Source organism: Lethenteron reissneri, chromosome 25, assembly GCF_015708825.2.
Source record: "Lethenteron reissneri isolate LAM-NWPU_2019-01 chromosome 25, ASM1570882v1, whole genome shotgun sequence".
Lineage (NCBI taxonomy): Eukaryota > Metazoa > Chordata > Hyperoartia > Petromyzontiformes > Petromyzontidae > Lethenteron > Lethenteron reissneri.
The window spans coordinates 13,773-32,108 of NC_083803.1; the positions used below are offsets into that span (position 1 = coordinate 13,773).

Genomic DNA, 18,336 nt, shown 5'->3' on the forward strand with positions numbered 1-18,336 from the left:
GAGACTCCGCGGGCTTCTGTCTGAGACTCCGCGGGCTTCTGTCTGCACCCCTCCCCCCTTGTGAGTTGTCACTCAACACAGCAGAGCCGTAGAGCGGTGGCGCAATGATTAGCGCGCACTGCGATGTGAACTCCACCAAACGGAGTCAATGTTCCGGACACGGCTAACATCAAACACCCGAGCCATTTGCAACATCAACATTTTTAAACTGGATGAATCCGGTAAGCTATAAAGGAGCCGTCCATAAATGACGTCACGCGATTTTGGACGATTTTTGACCCCCCCCCCCCCCCTAGTCACACGGCGTCACAAAAAGTCAGACCCCCCCTCAAATATGACGTCACAAAGCTCTGCCCCCCCCCAAATAAACATGCTTCAAATCGCTTTAAACTATTGTCATTGTAGTGCGTATTTAATGTGGCGCTGCACTCTGATGTTGTAGGAAAAAACATTTATTAAAAAGTCTCTTTAATTAAGTAGAACGTGTTGTCTATATTTATTTAAAGTTGCGCATTTTGATGTGACGTCACATTCTCCCCTTCCCCGTCGTCACACATCGTCCCAAATGTCTGACCCCCCCCCCCCCCCCCCAGGCGCGTGACGTCATTTATGGACGGCCCCTAAACGAAGCCGGCAGTGGCGGGCGGTCGTCTGAGAGTTGTTGTTGTGGTGGCAGGGCTCGTGGGGACGAGGGGGCACTGTGGACCGGTGCGCCAGAGGCTCCGCTTTCAATGTCCCTGTGAGACATTCAATGTCCCGGGGAGACTTTAACGATTTCCCAGGACCCACCCCCCCCTTCAAGAAGAGGGAAAAAAGTCATCAGGACGACGTGGCAACACCAAGCCCCGAGCATTCATCACGGCAAAACCGGGGGTCCCGAACTGCGCTCACGCTCTGGGGCAGGGCCGGTTTGGTGGAGAAGTTACCGCCAGCGGATCGTGCCTCCGTGTCGGCGGCCCTGTGTCCCTGTGTGGTGTGAGAGCTGCAGTGGTCTTCATTGCAAGGCCCGCGGGCCACTGGCGGCCCCTGGTGGCCTTTAGTAGGGCCCATGACGTACGGCCCCCCACAAAACACAAAGAGTGAAAACACCCCCCCACCCCCCCGTCATCACCATCGTGCTGTCAAACCCCAATGGTTTCAAATGTGGCTGCGCTCACACTGATGATGTCTTATCGGCGAAAGTGGGCTTCTGATAATGAGTGAAGCACACTGTTAGAGCAATATTCAGCAGCCCAGCAAACCCTCATCCCCACGTCAGAGAGCAGTGAACCAACAAGTTGTGCCACTTTCATTGATTCTGACACATCTTCATCATTCTCAGCGTTGGTTATTTCGGTAAATTCACGTGACTTTACCGAAAGAACTAAAGAAGATGATGAATTCCTGCAGTCACGAAAGTTTTAAGTCAAAATCGTCATCATCGTCCTCAGCCTTGGTCAAGCTGCCGATTCAAATCTTCTCAAGCACCCGGCCATCTCACGAGTCAGCAATGTCATAGTTCACCTAGCACCGTCAAACGAGTTCATTTCATCACTCCATCTCCTCGGTGGACGTACTCTCAGACGTGGTCTGTTCCTTGGATGGCAACTCATTGTTCATGACATCGGCCAGATCTCCTTTAGCCGTGACATTTCACGCTGAAGCCCACTTACTTTTGTTAGGTCAGATGTCAGCAACCTGATGTTCTTCGTTCTGTCTTCTCTCCGCTGTTCTTTCAATTATTCTTAAATCAACTACCCATGACGATGTTGACACAATATTTCCTTTATTGAAAATATGAATGACATTTTGCTGTATGAAGCAAGGGCGACGTATAAGCTAAAGCGGTGTTAATGTGTTCCTCTGTGTGCTACTCATATAGGCCTGTGTTAGTGTAACGCGTGTGAATGTTACATTTGACTTTAGATGCCTGTGACGACTGCTCTTGTTACATGAATACACCTATTACACATTTTATGCGTAGAGGCGCTATTTGAACACACTGCATAATTACCGGAACGCCGCTATGCTGGCTTGGAGTAGGGATTATCGGTGTAAGGCACTTCCACGAGAGTACAAGGTCCGCCTATACATCATAATACGATATTGTTGTACCCTATATCCCTATAACCCTGTCAAGGTGGATTTGTAGAAAATAAGGCGAGATGGAGTGTGTTGTGTCAAAATAATTCCCAGAACAGCATTCCGGATTGAAATTATGCGCTGCATTAGAGTAACGATGTGGTGCAGGATGTGTTACGTACACATCGGTATTGACAGCCAATGAATGACGAAATCCAGTCGCATCCTGCAGTGTCAGCCAGTTGGTGGGCGCATTTCAGAAAGCAGCACAGCTTGGCACAGCATGTCGGCATGTTTGAGACTCGCCTGGAATGCCCATGTGTTCTCATGCCACGCGTGTGGGTTCTATTCCAGCATTCATAGATAATAGCCATGCACGTGTGGGTACTTCACACACTGGAACACCCTGATCACTGTGGTAGTCATTTCTCCCAGAGTTCTGCTAATTTAATTTTACATTTATGTCACTGTAGAAAATTTATTGAAAGGCATCATGGACTGAGATTACAGACTGACCAATAGCTGCTATGAATATAAACATTGGCTTCTATTGCTATTTCAGTCGAATACACACAATCGTATACATTTACCAGACTAGCTGTTTAAAACATTTTCCAAAAAACCTCATGCGAATAAATGTTTGGCGTTTCTACTGGCCTCATTCCGAAGCACAAACATGCACTTTGGGCTGCTCAACAAGATTTTGATCCAGCATTGACTGGGGTTGCCACCTCTGTGGTGCAAAAAACTCGGGACATATCGTGAAGAGGATACTATCTCACTATTTTGAAAGGGGCAGAAATACACTTAATTGCACTGTCTTCAGTGGTGTATATTTACCAACTTACACCGGGACTTCTAATGTCCTAGGAAGACTTACAGAACTCTGCTTTAACTAGGGTCCAATCCTGGGGAAAAACAGGACAAGTGGCAAACCTTATTCTAATACAGCAACGGCACAGCATTACAAGCTGATGGCACGTGGCGGCATGAGCTGTGAAAATTCATACTGGATTAAGATTGATGCCCTACAGTAAACGAAGTGATTTTGGGAGGAGACAGTTTTGTCCCGTGTCAATGGGTAATGAACAAATACGATGCTATCCAACGTTTGTGAGTAAATGTGTGGTCGTGTGTTTCTACGCGTGTGCAAGTACTGCGCTTGCGTGCTAAAGCCAAAACACAAAGCAGGGGAATGGGATCTTCTACAAAAGATTCTCCAACATGTGCTCGATGTCAGCAGCTTATTATATGCTCATGTCGTACGAGTCCTCCTCCACTTGGGTTGCTCCACACGCCTGCAGGTGCTTGCACATTTCGATTCTCTGCAGAAATAAAATATTTAAAAATACTTTTAAAAAAACACGCTTTAATGAAATGTACTCGTAATGGAACAACTCCACGACTCCAGGAAGTGGCCCCGCAGCTTGCCATAGCGTAAGGGACCGTGGTGATTTACAAGCAACGTGAGTTGAGCGTGGACAATTAGATCCGTAAAAAAGATTGTTTATAAATATATATTTTTTAAATTTTTAATGATAGAATATAGTATTGTCATCAGTATGACATAAGTATACCAAGTTTGCAGTCGATAGCACATTGGGAAGTGGGTAAAAATTGAGTTACAAGACTTTTTTAAGGATACGACAACAGACGGAGTGAGTTAAATAATAAAAGCGTGTAATAATAATGACCATCATCGTCATTATCACCATTAATGTCACTCAGTTGTTTTAATCAGATAAACAATGACCGGGGCTTAACTTCAGCCAGGTCCGTCTAGGTTGGTGATCCAGAAAATATTCCCGTACACCACATCCAGTAAACCTCTTGCTTCCGCTGTGGCTGCTCGTCACATGCCACTACAGTCTTCTCTTTAGGTCCACTCCAGTCGACCAGTGACCCAGAACATTTTCAGTCAGACCATGAAGCCCCGATAATTATGATACCATGATAGGAAATAGAATAATTAAGCAATTAGTAAATCCATATCTGGATGAAGACCTCCCCACATAGTGTCAGTGGTAGGGGGGGGGGCATACTTCCCCACGCTGGACCGTGCTGGTTGGTGAAGGGGAGTGACTAGGACCGTTTAGCATTAACTCGCCACTGACATTAGCACCGGTCAAAAATTAAATACAGATCGTCCAGTTCTTGGCACACACGGAGCTCTAACCATGTCGCCACTGTTCCACTCCCAGTTATGATCATACTATTGTCGACATTCCCTCTAGAACACAGAGTAAATTAATAAAAGGGTGCCTTTGAACACGTCAGAGAATTCATGCATATTCATTAATTGCATGCCTTGTTTAATAGTAATTAGAAACATGTAAAGTTTTTTAGATTATGGTCCACCATCAGATGATCACTTGAAATGTATAACAGTGTGGAAGTTACATTCAGTTTTGACAAATGTCCATCCATAAGCAGCGTTCAACGAATCGTGTTATCTACGGTACTCACCGTGCGTTGTTGTATTGAACATGTGTAGGTGTATTGTACGCAGGGGCGGTTTCTTCATTAGGGCGATTGGGCGACGCACCACCAATGTCATTCAACCACAGAGTCACGCTAGCCGTCACTGTGCCTCTGGATATAGTCCAATCAGCGTCATGCTACGTTCTGTGGAGTACCGCCTCTTTTTGGGCGATTTCCCTCCAGCTGAGAATCGCCCCAAGTGGTCCCATAGACTTACATTCAAAGATGTTTTTTTTCGAATGGGGGCGCTGCAATGCATTCTCTATGGCTTCCGGGAGGGCTCGCCCTAACGTGCTTACGTCATCATATGTGCTTACGTCATCATACGTAAGCACGTTTCATCCAACAATATAATTTGTCGCCATCTAGTGGAATCTTTAATAAAAGAAACTTGAGTGGTTTGTTTTAACAGTGAGTATAGAAACAAACAAGATGTATTGTAAGAGTCACTTTATTTTTCATTAATATTAAAGAAGTGAAGTTGCCTTTACATGCTTAAGCTGTTAATTTATCCATTGCATGGGTGGACCTTATCCTTATCAATCATCCAGACATTTGCCCCCCCCTGAGAGATTTTGCAGGAGCCGCCACTGATTGTACGGATGGTGCAAGGTGCATGCAGGGAAACGTTGCACGTACCGGTTGGCTGGTTAGCTTTTTCAACACGTCCCTGGCCATTTTCAGACACGGTTGATAGTCAGGCGTTTTTTTCATGGACTTGCACGATTGCTTGTACACTACATTCTGTCACACACAATCACACAGTCCATGAATCTCAGGGTTCAAAACAATGAGCAGTAAAACACAACGATCCAGTAACATACAGGGTAAAACGGCACATTCCCACTTTACAAAATACAATTACATTATATTTTTATCATTGGATTATTTTTTATTTCAAACTGACCACATTACCGAAATCTTCCAGACCTTCCCTCTGGCTAAAAGAATTGAAAAAAATTAACGAGAAAGCTGTTGCAAGGAGCCGGCAAAGAATCACCCCCAATGAGGAGCTCGCATCTGGCTCCAATTCCAAATGGCTCACATGGTGGAGCCTATCAGACTGGGAGTGGGTTTCGGCAGATGCAACTCTCATGAAATCATGGGGGTGCTTCTACATAACTGACCAATGTGCTTGTCAGGAGAAGCAACCCTTATGGATCATCTCCTGACATTCCCTGCAGCACCAAATGCACTCCTCAAGATTTGGCAATGCCAACAACAGAAGCGGTGGCCTGTGCATAATATTGGGAATTATTAATACAATTAGCACAATTAATTCAAAATGAAGTGATGTGGTTTTGCATGCAAGTGTGGCTGGCATGCGTGAGAGTTTGGTGTGTGCGTGTGAGAGCGCAAAAAGGGTAACGGTAGAGCGATAGGGTCCTGGATGCGTGTCGCACGTGTAACAGACTCTAGAGTGCGGGAGACATGACAGCTCTGCTCGACCGTACGTGGCTGGACTACACGCACATCGTCAGTCTGGGTGATGTCTGAGCTCATGTAGGAGCTCATGTCACGTTGTGGTGGTTAGTGGCTGCTAAGACAATGAGCTACTCCTTTCCCAGTGCCTGTGGTGACACTGACCTGCTGGGGTTCCACTACCTTGGCAATGCTATAATTGTCCAGGGACCCTATGACCAAGGGCACAACCACATTTGGGAGCTGGAGGCATTCTTCAAACGAATGCTTCCTGGTGCTTATAGTTTAGATTATGGGTACGTTCCGCGAAATTCACTCCCCACTTTGTTGCAGTCACCGGCTTGAGACCATGAAATTGCTACACTTGAGAACCCAGTTCAATTGCAGGTGGCCGAAACCCATATTGAAATCCCTGATGTCAGATGTACCAGGCCAGCACTCTGAAGCGCTGTGCCAACGTTTTATAACTTTCCATGCACAGAATAGTAGTCAATCTGCAATTAATCAACAATATCCCCAAATCTATTACTTGCCGATCAGCCTGAATGTTTTTCTCCGCTGCCTGTGCACTTGTTGTGGTTGCTTCCATTCTTAGTCTGCTGCTCCCAGGCGTATCACCAATGTCGGTCTTGCCACGTGGAACAACCGGTCTCCACTATGTGAAAAATGGCATTTTTCGTTGGCACAGCGCAGCTTTTGTGAAGTCAAAGTTTCGTTTGACAATTTCTGCTGCTTTTTAACAGTTGACAAGTTAACTAGCAACATGAATAACACGGTAGTGGTTGCTATGCCTTCACACCTTCGCAGGTAGAATATTCTCGTGCCACCTTAGCCATGCTTACTTTGAACCTCTGGACTTTATAGCACCCGATGTATTTTCAGGTTGTACCGCACGTTGTTCAGCATGATGTTCGACATTTTGCTTTGCATGTTGGGAGCGTCTTCAGGATATCACGCCGAACAACACGCGGTACAGCCCACAAACACATCGGAGAGCTGTACGACACCAACCGTGAAAACAAACGGCTTTCCTCCTGATGCAATCCATAGTGGGGGAAGTCTTTGTTGCCATATCCTGTTCATAACGAACTTATTGCCAATATTCAAACATATGGATCGGGTGTTGAATCTGTATAATTGAGTAGTGAGCACATTTGTGCGTGTGTACGTTTATTTCTGTGTGCTTGTGAAAGTGCATTCCAACCTTGCGAATCTTCAGAAGGTCCACGACAACTTCCATTGTGGTCTGGCACAAAGCACACTGGTCCTGTACGAGAAAACAAGCACCACGGTTTAGAAATGGGACAGTTATGTAGTCCACCACAGTGCCTAAGATTTATTCTACAAATACTACTGCATATACAAAATAATGTAAATATGAAATAATAAGCTGTTCATCCATCTGTACTTAATGTCCGTTGCCTGTGTCTGCTCTGTGTATGAAAGTAATGCAGTCTGTTCGAAAACGCTGCGTGTTTTCCTGATGCAAATTGGATATAACGTGATGAATGTATGAGGGAACATTTTATTTATAACGCGGATACGAATTGGATTTAACGCGATTAAGTGAACAGAACGATGTCCCATGAGTATGAATGAGCCGTTGTACAGCTGCCTTGACGTAGCATCGCACACGGCGGGATGCTGCTGGATGCTTCGAGATGCTACCCACGCGCCTCAGTCTTTGTTCGGCCTGCATACGCATCGCGGACGGTGCTTTACTTGAATATTATTTATTATCACGCGATTTTCCATAATGCGGTGTTCTTCAGGAATGCAACTACTACCGCGTTATAGGAGAACAGACTGTACCAACAACAATAAGTTAACAGCCACCATTCAACAATAGCAGAACCACTTTTGGATAAAGGCTTCTTTACATCGTATTAGTCATGGCGGGTTGATCATCCTTCCCCACGTTGGTCAATGAAGAGGTTGTGGGGTGCCCAGAACCAGTTCAGATATCACTACCCGCTGATGTTAGCCAGGACCAGGAATCTAACTCAGATCACCGGGTTCATAGTGCAGTGACCATGCACTAATATTATTCGTGCCAATTTCCAAGTGGTAATTTTAAGATAATTTTACGTGACGTGAATGAAGGCCGGGGAGAGTGGGTGTGTGCACCTGGCAGCTCTGTGAATGCTGTTCATTGAGTCAAGTGAGGCATTGCCCGAGACACCATCCCAGCATCACCGGGTTATGTGGCTGAAATGGACGGCAATGATTGACGTGGCTGTAATCACCAACAACCACCAAGCCTCCGTGGAGGCTTTTAAATGGCTCAATAACCTCCACATCCAACAAATAACATTGCAAATGTCACCTCGCCACGTACGAAAGAAGAAGACCCCAATGAACCTGTGTGGCGTGGAGAGGCCCTCATCTCGCAGCGAACTGACAAAGGGCTGTATGTGTACAATTAAATAACTATAGAAATAACCATAGTGGTCTGTATGGGTGAACGGTGGAGGTGCTGTGAAAGTAGAGGGAATTGTAGTCTTTGTGGGCACTCAAATCATGACACTTCACCTGTTGAAATATGGTATATAGTTTTGCAGATACTTCAATAAGTCGATGGCATAATTACATAGCACATGTGACAAGTTCGTTGATGTGATACGATGGTTAAGAGTATAACATTTTCATTTTGTATCATATACAACAGGTAGCGCACCCATGTTCTCACAGCTGGTGCATCACTTGACAATGGAACTGACAGATTTTGGGCAGAGAGCTGGAAACCCTAAGTGTTGTTTTGCGCAGTTATTCGTAGTTACGAGGGTATAACCACCAACGCTCTGCACTTAGGAGCCTGCTCATTTCAAATACAGAACTTAAACCTGAGATAATTTGCGCAAGAGTTTTCGCACCTCTGATTAGTAAAGTTGGCAACAGGACAAAACTTAAACACATATACACACAACCCAATTGCTCTCGCAATCGCACAACTTAATCATCGCCTGCCCTTGCTTTGTTCAAATCTGAGTGAATAGTCGCACGACAAGGAGTGTGAAACAGCGTACTCAGGATTGTAACCACCATGGTTCACGTATGTGCAGCACGCGATAAAATGTCTGCTACAAATGAGTAGATAAAAACTTGATCGAAGTTGAGTATCTTTATGTTGAGCAACCGGATGTGCAACTGCTCGCAATTGGCTCCAGACGTCCACATTCAGGATACGCGATTCAGTTGCGCAACCGATCACTCCGATGTGTACCCGGGTTGAGTGGCCCTGGCACAACTGTTTTTTTTTTATTCTAAACAAGACGACAGCATATCCGTAAAGAAGCGTGTGCTTTGGGAGTGCAAATATGGCAACGATTTGTACAAAAGTGGCACAATAACTGTCACTTACCAAGGCACCAACGTTTTCAAGCGAATCCTCAACATCGGTGTCAGGTGATTCCAGAAAGCCGTGCGCACCTGAAGGGAGGCAGAATCGTCAAAAAAACGAAGCAAGTATTCTGTCACTTGAAGGAAATGGCCTCATTACCGCATGCTCCTCGGCTTGATGTCCGACGTTTCGCTCGACGTGCATACCAATTCAGGAAGTGAAGAAGCTCCCAGCATGTGGAGCGAAATGTCCGACATCATGCCAAACATAACACGTGGCACAAGCAGAAAAACACATCGGAGGGTTTGTGTGTCTCCTGTTTTGACAGCATGGAACCTTCATTGAGGTTACCGCGACAGATGTGGCCAGTTCACGTAACCCGTCTATCTCATGGTCGCCTTACAACGCCCCCCATATCATTTCATCTCACAGACAAACACACCTCGTCAAAGTTGTACACTACTATGCTCGCACGTCTGTGATATCTCCCTTCCCTAACCAGCGCGAATAAGTATGATCAAATAACACCCACGACTCCCATCCGGTAAAGAACAGGTGCGCAATGCGTACTGATAGCACACGCCAGGGCGGCCAGGACAACGAGGGAAGACAGTCGGAGATGCTCCATGCTGATGAGCTCCGAGGTACGACTCTGAGACGAGGGGGAGCAGGGTGCCACAGACTCGGAGAGGTGACAATTTATAGTCGATTTGAGAGGCCACCAAATTGGCCACTCCTCAACAACCGATACATGAGGGAGTGGAAGTGTGTGGACGTGTTCGTGTGCGGTATGGCTAACAATGCAAAAAAATATGCGTAAAACGTATTTTTTTTCTTCCCCCTTTTCAAATTTGTTGCGTGAGGTGTTGAAAATAAGTGTGGTCGTACAAAAGGAGCGAATGTTAGGGATTTTAGTCCTCACAAACATCAAGCCAAAGCCACATTAATAGGAAGTAATTTTGCAACATTAGCATTTATTCAAAAAATGATTAAGTTTGTAGCTCTCATCATTTTTTTTTTCTCTTATTCGCAGTGGTCTGAGTATAGTCAGAAATAACTTGGTCATTATCTTTGGCAACGCTGCTTCATAAGAACATTATGGTGCTCGAGAAACGCCGTATAGGGCGCTATATCAAAAACAAGTCAATATCATTGTTCACTCATTTAGACTTTTGAATATTTGAACAATGAATATTTTCCAAATGAGAGACAAATGGCAGTAGTATGAGTTTGACTGACTTGTATTCAGAGAAAGTGTATCGATGCTAAGAGTGTCACATGGCAATCGTCTGCAGCGATTGCCTTGATCTGGCAGTGGAAATTACATGGCCCGGATATTGTAAAAACACTGCACATTTTGGAAATATTAGCTTGAAATGTAATAACAGGGGAGTTCATTTATCAAATATTTTCCTTTGGCAAATATTTCACTGTAAACCTTTAAATTATGTTGGCAGCGATCACAAATCATAAAAACACATCGCATTACTCTTTTTTTACACTGCTTTTTTACATCCATTTGTAAATCCACTACTAGATGAAGACCTCCTCATGCTGTGTCACTCGGGAGGTTGATGAGGAAGGGGTGGGGGATCCAGGACCTGGGTGCTACAGTGGTGAGATGTTAACTCTCTCGCCTAGCATACAGGTCATGGGTTCGATCCCGACCCTGACGCCTGTATATCTATTTACCCGATCTAACTAAAAAACATCTGTATTATGGATGATATTGGTCGTGAAATCCTACGTCGAGTTTGTGTGTTCTCCGACTGGGCTATAACTGGTCCAAAAAAATTTAGGAGTTCAAACATCACTCACCACCATTGTCAATCATGACCAAAGATCGAACTCAGACCACCAGGTTCATAAGTGTAGTGCACAACCACTGAGCTACTGCCTACCCCAAACGCTACCTTATCACAGAATACAGCAGCCTAGCATTTTGCCTGGATCTGTGTTTAGAAATATGCTTTACAACGTGGTGCCTTAAAGACACTGGACAATTTGCAGAGAGTAGATATAACAATACATTTGAATTGCCGTGAACAGTTTTTTTTCATTCGCAAATTTTGAACAGAACACACACACATTTCAACAGTTCAAATGTATGAACAAACCAATTATAAGTTATAAATATACGCATCCGATTTAGAATTCAGAAACGTATCATGGAAGACCAGACAACAATAAAAAAAAATTAGAGTAGTAAATTCTCCAAGTCCATGTAACAGGTCACATTCACTGATAAAAATTGGGCTTGGGAAGGCCACGTTACAAGAATCAATCGTAGCCGGTGCTTGAGACAAATGACAGAATAGCAGCTAAAGAAGAGAATATGCCTGAGAGCATGTCCAGAGGAGCAATGAAACCAGCTCATTTGCATGAGGGTGCCTTTGATACAGCAGTAGATAGATCATGGCTGATGAGAAATAGACAAACATCCATTGCTATGATATTCCCACTGGTGGTGACATGAAATGAACAATATCATGGAATTCTAGAATATTGCAGAATGAATGAAACTAATGAACAGAATCTGGGAGGTGCCATTGTTTGAGAAAGTATAGGGGCGTGTTGTGCGTGATGGATGAGATGACAGCGAGTTTGATGGGTTGAGTGACAATGAGGTAAACATACAGAGCAGGGTTAGTGGGTGGGGGAGACGAGCAGCAGTCCGTTCCATCAGTTGCAGATAACCCAGTAGCAGTACAAATGTAGTGAGTCCAACTGAGTCGCAGACGTTATTCTTTAGAGGCAACACATGTATTATATCAACACGTGATACACAAAGGGGTAACTGCCCCTTTACCAGATACAGCCTCGGGTGGTGACCACCCAGCTAACTATATTATACGGAGAAGTTACAACTACGAAGGGTCGGACCCTCACTCGGGTCCCGGCCATGTGTTGATGCCTTGTAGGACGTAGAGCTTCCAGCTTGTAGGACGTGGAGCTTCCAGCTTGTAGACGTGGAGCTTCCAGCTTGTAGAACGAAGCGACCCCGGTCCCTTTCAGGGACCCACCTTATATCCTCCCAGGTCGGGGCTGTCTCCACCCAGGCCCCGCCCACCTTCTCGAGCATTCTAGCTCCCTCTCGATCCCTCTCGAGAGCTCTCCCCGGATAAATGATCACCCCTAGCCCCCCCCCCCCCCCACCTGGGGTCCTCTCTGTGGACACTCCGGATCACGTGTCTACGGGGTCAACTAGAGTGCCATGGCTCGGGGCAACCCTGCCCCTGGGCTGACACTCTCCCGCTCACCCTTGTGGGAGCCCGCACTGCACGCTATGTGCGGTGCCCGTGCTATCCCAGCGCTCACCAAGCCCCGCTAGGGCTGGTACTATACCCATCTACGGGGTGTACGTGATGACGGTGCATCGCACGCCTTGCTATAGTAAAGCCGGCATCACACAGCAAACTACCCAATGCTCTCCGCGGCGTAGGAACATCGCACGCCACGACCCTCCTGGGCCAGCACCATACAGTGAGATCCCCGATGTCACTACACAAACACCAGCCAGGGGAGGACCTCTCTCGAGCAGGAGGCCATCTTGAAGGTTACGGCCACTGCACGAGGTCCCCACAGAGAACTCCCAGAGCAGTGGCTGAGGCAGTGGAGCAGTTGGGGTTGTCAGCCCACCCGAAGATCATAGAGGCGGCGCGCGCGGTGCTGGAGACGCATGGCGCGGAACTTGGTGGCCGTGCTCCTCTTTACAGGGTGGTCCTGCTGGTGTACTCGGCTCACTGGAGCAGGTGGCACAGAATGCCGCTCTACATCGATGAATACCACGCCAAGGGGGTGCCGGTGGTGCCAAGGGGCTCTGCACAATAGATCACACAGTACACTACACACTGCACCGTACACACTAAATTGCACCACAGACTGCAACATGTATCAAACACTACTGTATGACATTATAGCTTACCCATCAACATCCCACTGTACATTACAGCAGTGCACAATACTTTTAATTAAATCACACAATGAACATGCACACAAAAAATAGATACGCATAAATACGAACACACAAAACAAATAAGTTAAATAACGAACAAAGGATTTAAAAAACTCGTTAAAAAAACTGAGAAAGTTGAAAGAACAGTAGGTGTAGTGACTGTGAATGTCATTGTGTGGTGTCGGGCTTACGAAGCCACGGCGGATAATGTGTTGGCATTATGTGTAGCCCGCTTACTGGGCGTAGTACCAGCCCTAACAGGGCTTGGGTGAGCGCTGGTCAGCGCGGAGGCACCACGTACAGTGTGCGGTGCGGGCTCCCCGTGAGGGAGCGAGAGGGAGTGTCAGCCAGCCAGGGTTACGTTGGGGCATGATACACTGGTTGACCTGCCGACACGTGACCGGATGATATTGGAGGGGGGGCACCGGTGGACAGGGGCCGCTGGACGGGGGCCGCTGGGCGGTCACGTGGTATAGAGGAGCTCTCGGGAGCCTTCGGGAAAGAGCTCGAGAGATCTAGAAGGTGGGCGGGGCGAGGGGCGGAGCCAGCCCCAGCCCAGGCCGACATAACGGGGGTCCAGTGAGGGGCTCGGGGTTCTTCGTGTTGCTGGTGATCCACGTCGGGTAAAAGATGCCTCTAGCCATGCGGTCCAGGACACAGCTTGTGGTCCGGGCCGGGATAGCGAACCGTGTCTAGTTCTGCCATAGCGTGGCTAGATGAGCATTCAACACCCAAGTGTAAGTTGTGTTATGTTATGATGAGTTACTGAAGAGTGTTGCTTCCAAGACAACGTCTGCGACTCAGTCGGATTCACTACATTACAATTAGAATAACGATCCCCCTGATTACAAAGTAGAACACGATACATATTACGCGTTTAATTGTCGTAATTTCAATCATTAAGTACTGTACGAAAGACGGTAAGACATATAGACTGCAATGGTATAATGCGCGCATATGCACAACGGTGCATATCGCGACACAGTCTTCAACATGCACAGATTTAAATAATTTATATCAACAATCATAATTAGAACATTTATTTTGACAATTTCAATAGCAATAACATTCTAAATCATAATCACGGTTCGAACTTGCTCACTCAACTTTAACGTAACCATGTTGCCCTCAGCGCGTCGGAACGGGCGTGACAAAGCAAATAATAATTATATTTATTACGATGTCATTATTTTAGCAATAGTACTAATTATTATTGGTGTAATTGTTGGTCTCGGGCTACCGAACAGCGGCCGCTCCGGCGCCTTGACGAGCGGCGATGTAAGCGGCCTTTCATTGGTCAGAGGCTGCCCAGCAACAACCACTAGGATTGGACGAGACGTCCCCCCCCCCTCCCCCCCGTAGCTGGGCGCGACCATTCATGATTTGAAATGGGTGGGAGGGTGGGGGTTGGAATGTTTTGAGTGTTCATTATAACAATTTAATATTATGGCTCTCGCATAATGTCCGTGATGCAGTCATTAAATCCTTTATATTAAGTTCGCTTGCTTGCTTGCGCGCTTACGACCGTGCAAATCTTTCGGTCGTTTTTTAACCCACTTTCCGTGATCCAATCGAGCTGACATTTTGCACACTGACTCGTTGTGCGTGACAATTTATTTTCGTAAATTTTTTTTTCCAAAATTTTCCACTTTTTAGGAATTTTTTTTCATATTTAATTAAAAATACCAATGTGATAAAAATAAAACTCTTACTCAAGAAAAACAGAAATGAATAATAAAATAAAACCGATGCCACGCATATAAAGAATTTATAGAAAAAACTTTGTTTCTACGGGTTAATTTTTTTTTAGTCTGTTGATGGTCGGCGATGCGGCAATCGACTCATCTCGACGAGCTGTACACGATGCACCACTATGGTGCGTACGAGCGTTCAGGGTTTCAGCGCTATCGTTCTCGCTGTGTTTTGACATCGCGGAGTGGCACCGATTTCAGATTGATGGGTACCCCAGTCGTGGAGTTAAGTACATCCCTGGAAAAAATAGTGTCCCAGACATAAAATATTTCATTGCCTCGGCCAGTTTGTATTATTTGGTACCCCGGGGTACCGCCATGAGGATCAATTAATATAAAAGACGAAAGGCACAGGATCGGTGGGACCTGGAGCCGTTTTTTACAATTAATTCTTGAACTATCACGCGAGACGACGAGTCTGTGTAGAAAATTGCAGCTCGGTAGGCTTCGTAGATCCGAAGATATTAAGCGTCAAAGATTTGAATGGATAGAAAATACGTGGAAAGTCCAATGAAAGTGTGGAATAAAAAAAAGCTTGATTACTGCACCAAACCCAGAACCGGTGTTGAACTCTGCTCCTAGACCAAACCCAGAACCGATGTTGACCTCTGCTGCTACGCCAAACACAGAACCTGTGATGACCTCTGTTACTACAACAAACCCAGAACCGGCGTTGAACTCTAATATACCAAACCCCATACCGATGTTGAACTCTGCTACTACACCAAACCCCAGACCGGTGTTGACCTCTGCTAATACACAAAACCCCGTACCGATGTTGAACTCTGCTACTATACCAAACCCCGTACCGATGTTGACCTCTGCTTCTGGTCCACACCGAGAACCGGTTCAGCTTCCCCCTCCCTGCCCCCACCATTCCAGAATGGCAGTGGGAAGATGTGAGCAGAGCACGAGTGCTTTGTTCACAAGATTGCTGAAAGTCCTGATCTTGTTTTGGACCGGATTTCATTCGTACATTGCTGACTGCTGTGTGTTGGCCACTGTGGTATACCATGCTACGTGTGCGAGTGAGGAAATTGCTGTGGCTACAAGAAGCTGATGCATACATTTGCCAATAAAGTATTTTTTTTTAAGCTCAGCAAAATAACATTTCTCCTTTCTTAGAGAAATTCGTTTACACGAGCAGTAGTGTGGTCTTAAAGGTCAACATTTAACAGAATACAAATGTATCAATGTACTCTGCACCCCCACCATTTTACCAACAGGCTTGGTGAAGTAGGGTCAATAAACCTCCAGTGCCATCACAGTGCGGGCAAGACCCTCAAGCAGTGGACTGATAGGGGTGCACATGCACTCATACAAACATGTACCCCACCAAAGCACGTATGTAGCACGCCGTGGGTCATTTGTGATAAACTCACGACGATATAGAGAATTGTGTACATATTATTGCAAATGGTGAATTTTGCTACACTGATGTCCACTGTGTATAAAGAAAACGTTTAACAGACGTTCTGGTGTGCTCATATTGAAACGTGGTTGTCCCTCAGCCTCCAGATGCCCGGCTGCTCGATTCTCCTGGACCCCACAACCCAGTTTTTAGCCCCAGCAACGCACACCCTTGCCAGGCAGACATCTATGTGAGGCTTGGGGTGGTGGTCAGGAACCACATTTTTAAAAATGTTTGTTTAAACATAGTTGTATGTACATGAATGTTAAGTTAGGTTCTCGCCCTGATCTCTTGAATAGCAGTGCAATCCCTCCGATGTTGGAGAACGGTCTGTAAACTACGTATGAAGTTACACTGCATAAAGTGAACCGTCACCCAAACAATGGGGAGTAGCACTTTCCTTCACACCCTGCTACAGAGTCACCAGTCCATGGGCCAGAGCAGAATTTAGCACCACTGGTGATATCAGATATTTCGCGTATCGTCCTGGGAAATTCTTCAGCAGGTGAAACGAGTTCCAAGACAGAGCTAGGCAGCACAGCCACACGCACGTACGCAGCAGGATCACATGAACACGTCGGGTCCACACTGGTAGTCGGATGTGGGAGGCAGAGCGAGCACATGGCCAGGATGCGGGGTGCGGCACACGAGTGGATTGCGAGACGAGGTGTGTCAGTGTGACGAGGTGGCACTGGTACACGTGGGGACTGTGGTGGGCTGGGCACTCGAGTGGGTTGTGGTGTGGCGGTGTAAGAAGTCGAGGACATTTGCCATTTGCAGGATGGCGATGCTTTCACGTGGGGCCGCAAAGGGACGGCTGTCACAGGCTGCCACTGGAAGGTCCCCCGCGTGGCTAGACGTGAGATGTACTGCATAAGCAATGGTGATTGATGGGTGGTGAGGTCAAGAGATTAGAAGATAGTTTTTTGGAATGTAACAAACAATGAAAACTGCTCTGCTTTGAGTATACACGACATTCGCTATGGCAGATGTTAGGAATGTCACGGAATACAGCACGTTAAGACATTTGTAAGTTGGAAAGGTAATCGACTCTGCATGATTGAGCAGGTCAGTGGTACCGAGAAGACGTCTCGGCGTGTTTTCTTCTGAAAGCTTTACTCGTTTTACTTGTTCTGGGTTCTGAATTTAATCTCATGCCGATTCCTCTTCACGCCAGTGTCTTCATAAGAGTATAAAACACCAACATACACGCTTTATATACCAAATGTACAGTAAACGTTTATTTTCTGAAGCCAATATCGTATGTCCCTCTAACCAACACATAATTGAATCCCAAGTTTGTATAAAACATTCAGACGTAAAACCGTGTTAAAAAAAAGCTCAGTGTCTTCATGCCCAACGATGGCAGAGGTCATCTGAGCTGGCAGAGGTCATCTGAGCTGGCAGAGGTCATCTGAGCTGGCAGCTCTGCAGCGGTGATGGACACTCCACGTTGCTAGCGGGCACTGGAGCCAGCGGCTCGAGAGCACGGCCACATGGAACTCTGCTTCACGGCCAACTCAATCGACGCATCGCGACAAGCGCGCTACAGAGAAGCCGTGAGCTGTGTTGCATCGCCTCGGCTCTTGGCTCACGCCAGGCAGCTCTGAGTCCCCCCTCGCCCCCCACTGGGTCCATCTCTCCCAATGGAACTGGACACCCAGCTCAGCTCCAGTTGAACTGGGAACTCAGCTCCAGTGGAACTGGGCACCCAGCTCAGCTCCAGTTGAACTGGGAACTCAGCTCCAGTGGAACTGGGCACCCAGCTCAGCTCCAGTTGAACTGGGAACTCAGCTCCAGTGGAACTGGGCACCCAGCTCAGCTCCAGGGCGACTGAGCCGAGCTCCGTTATTGCGCCGCTCCGCAGGCGTCGAGGGGCGAGGCGGCCCCGTCCTGGGATGCCCCCGGCCCCCAG

The 18,336-nt window shown here is 46.6% G+C and overlaps 1 long non-coding RNA gene across 1 annotated transcript; it reads right to left on the reverse strand.

Moving 5' to 3' along the window:
• Nucleotides 1-1,748: 1,748 nt before the first annotated feature.
• LOC133346899 (uncharacterized) lies at nucleotides 1,749-10,007 on the reverse strand. Its single transcript, XR_009755655.1, has 5 exons — nucleotides 9,875-10,007; nucleotides 9,326-9,393; nucleotides 7,169-7,231; nucleotides 5,182-5,286; nucleotides 1,749-3,386 (listed from the first exon to the last, which is right to left on the reverse strand). It is a non-coding gene; the product is annotated as an uncharacterized LOC133346899 (long non-coding RNA).
• Between the last annotated feature and the right edge of the window lie 8,329 nt (nucleotides 10,008-18,336).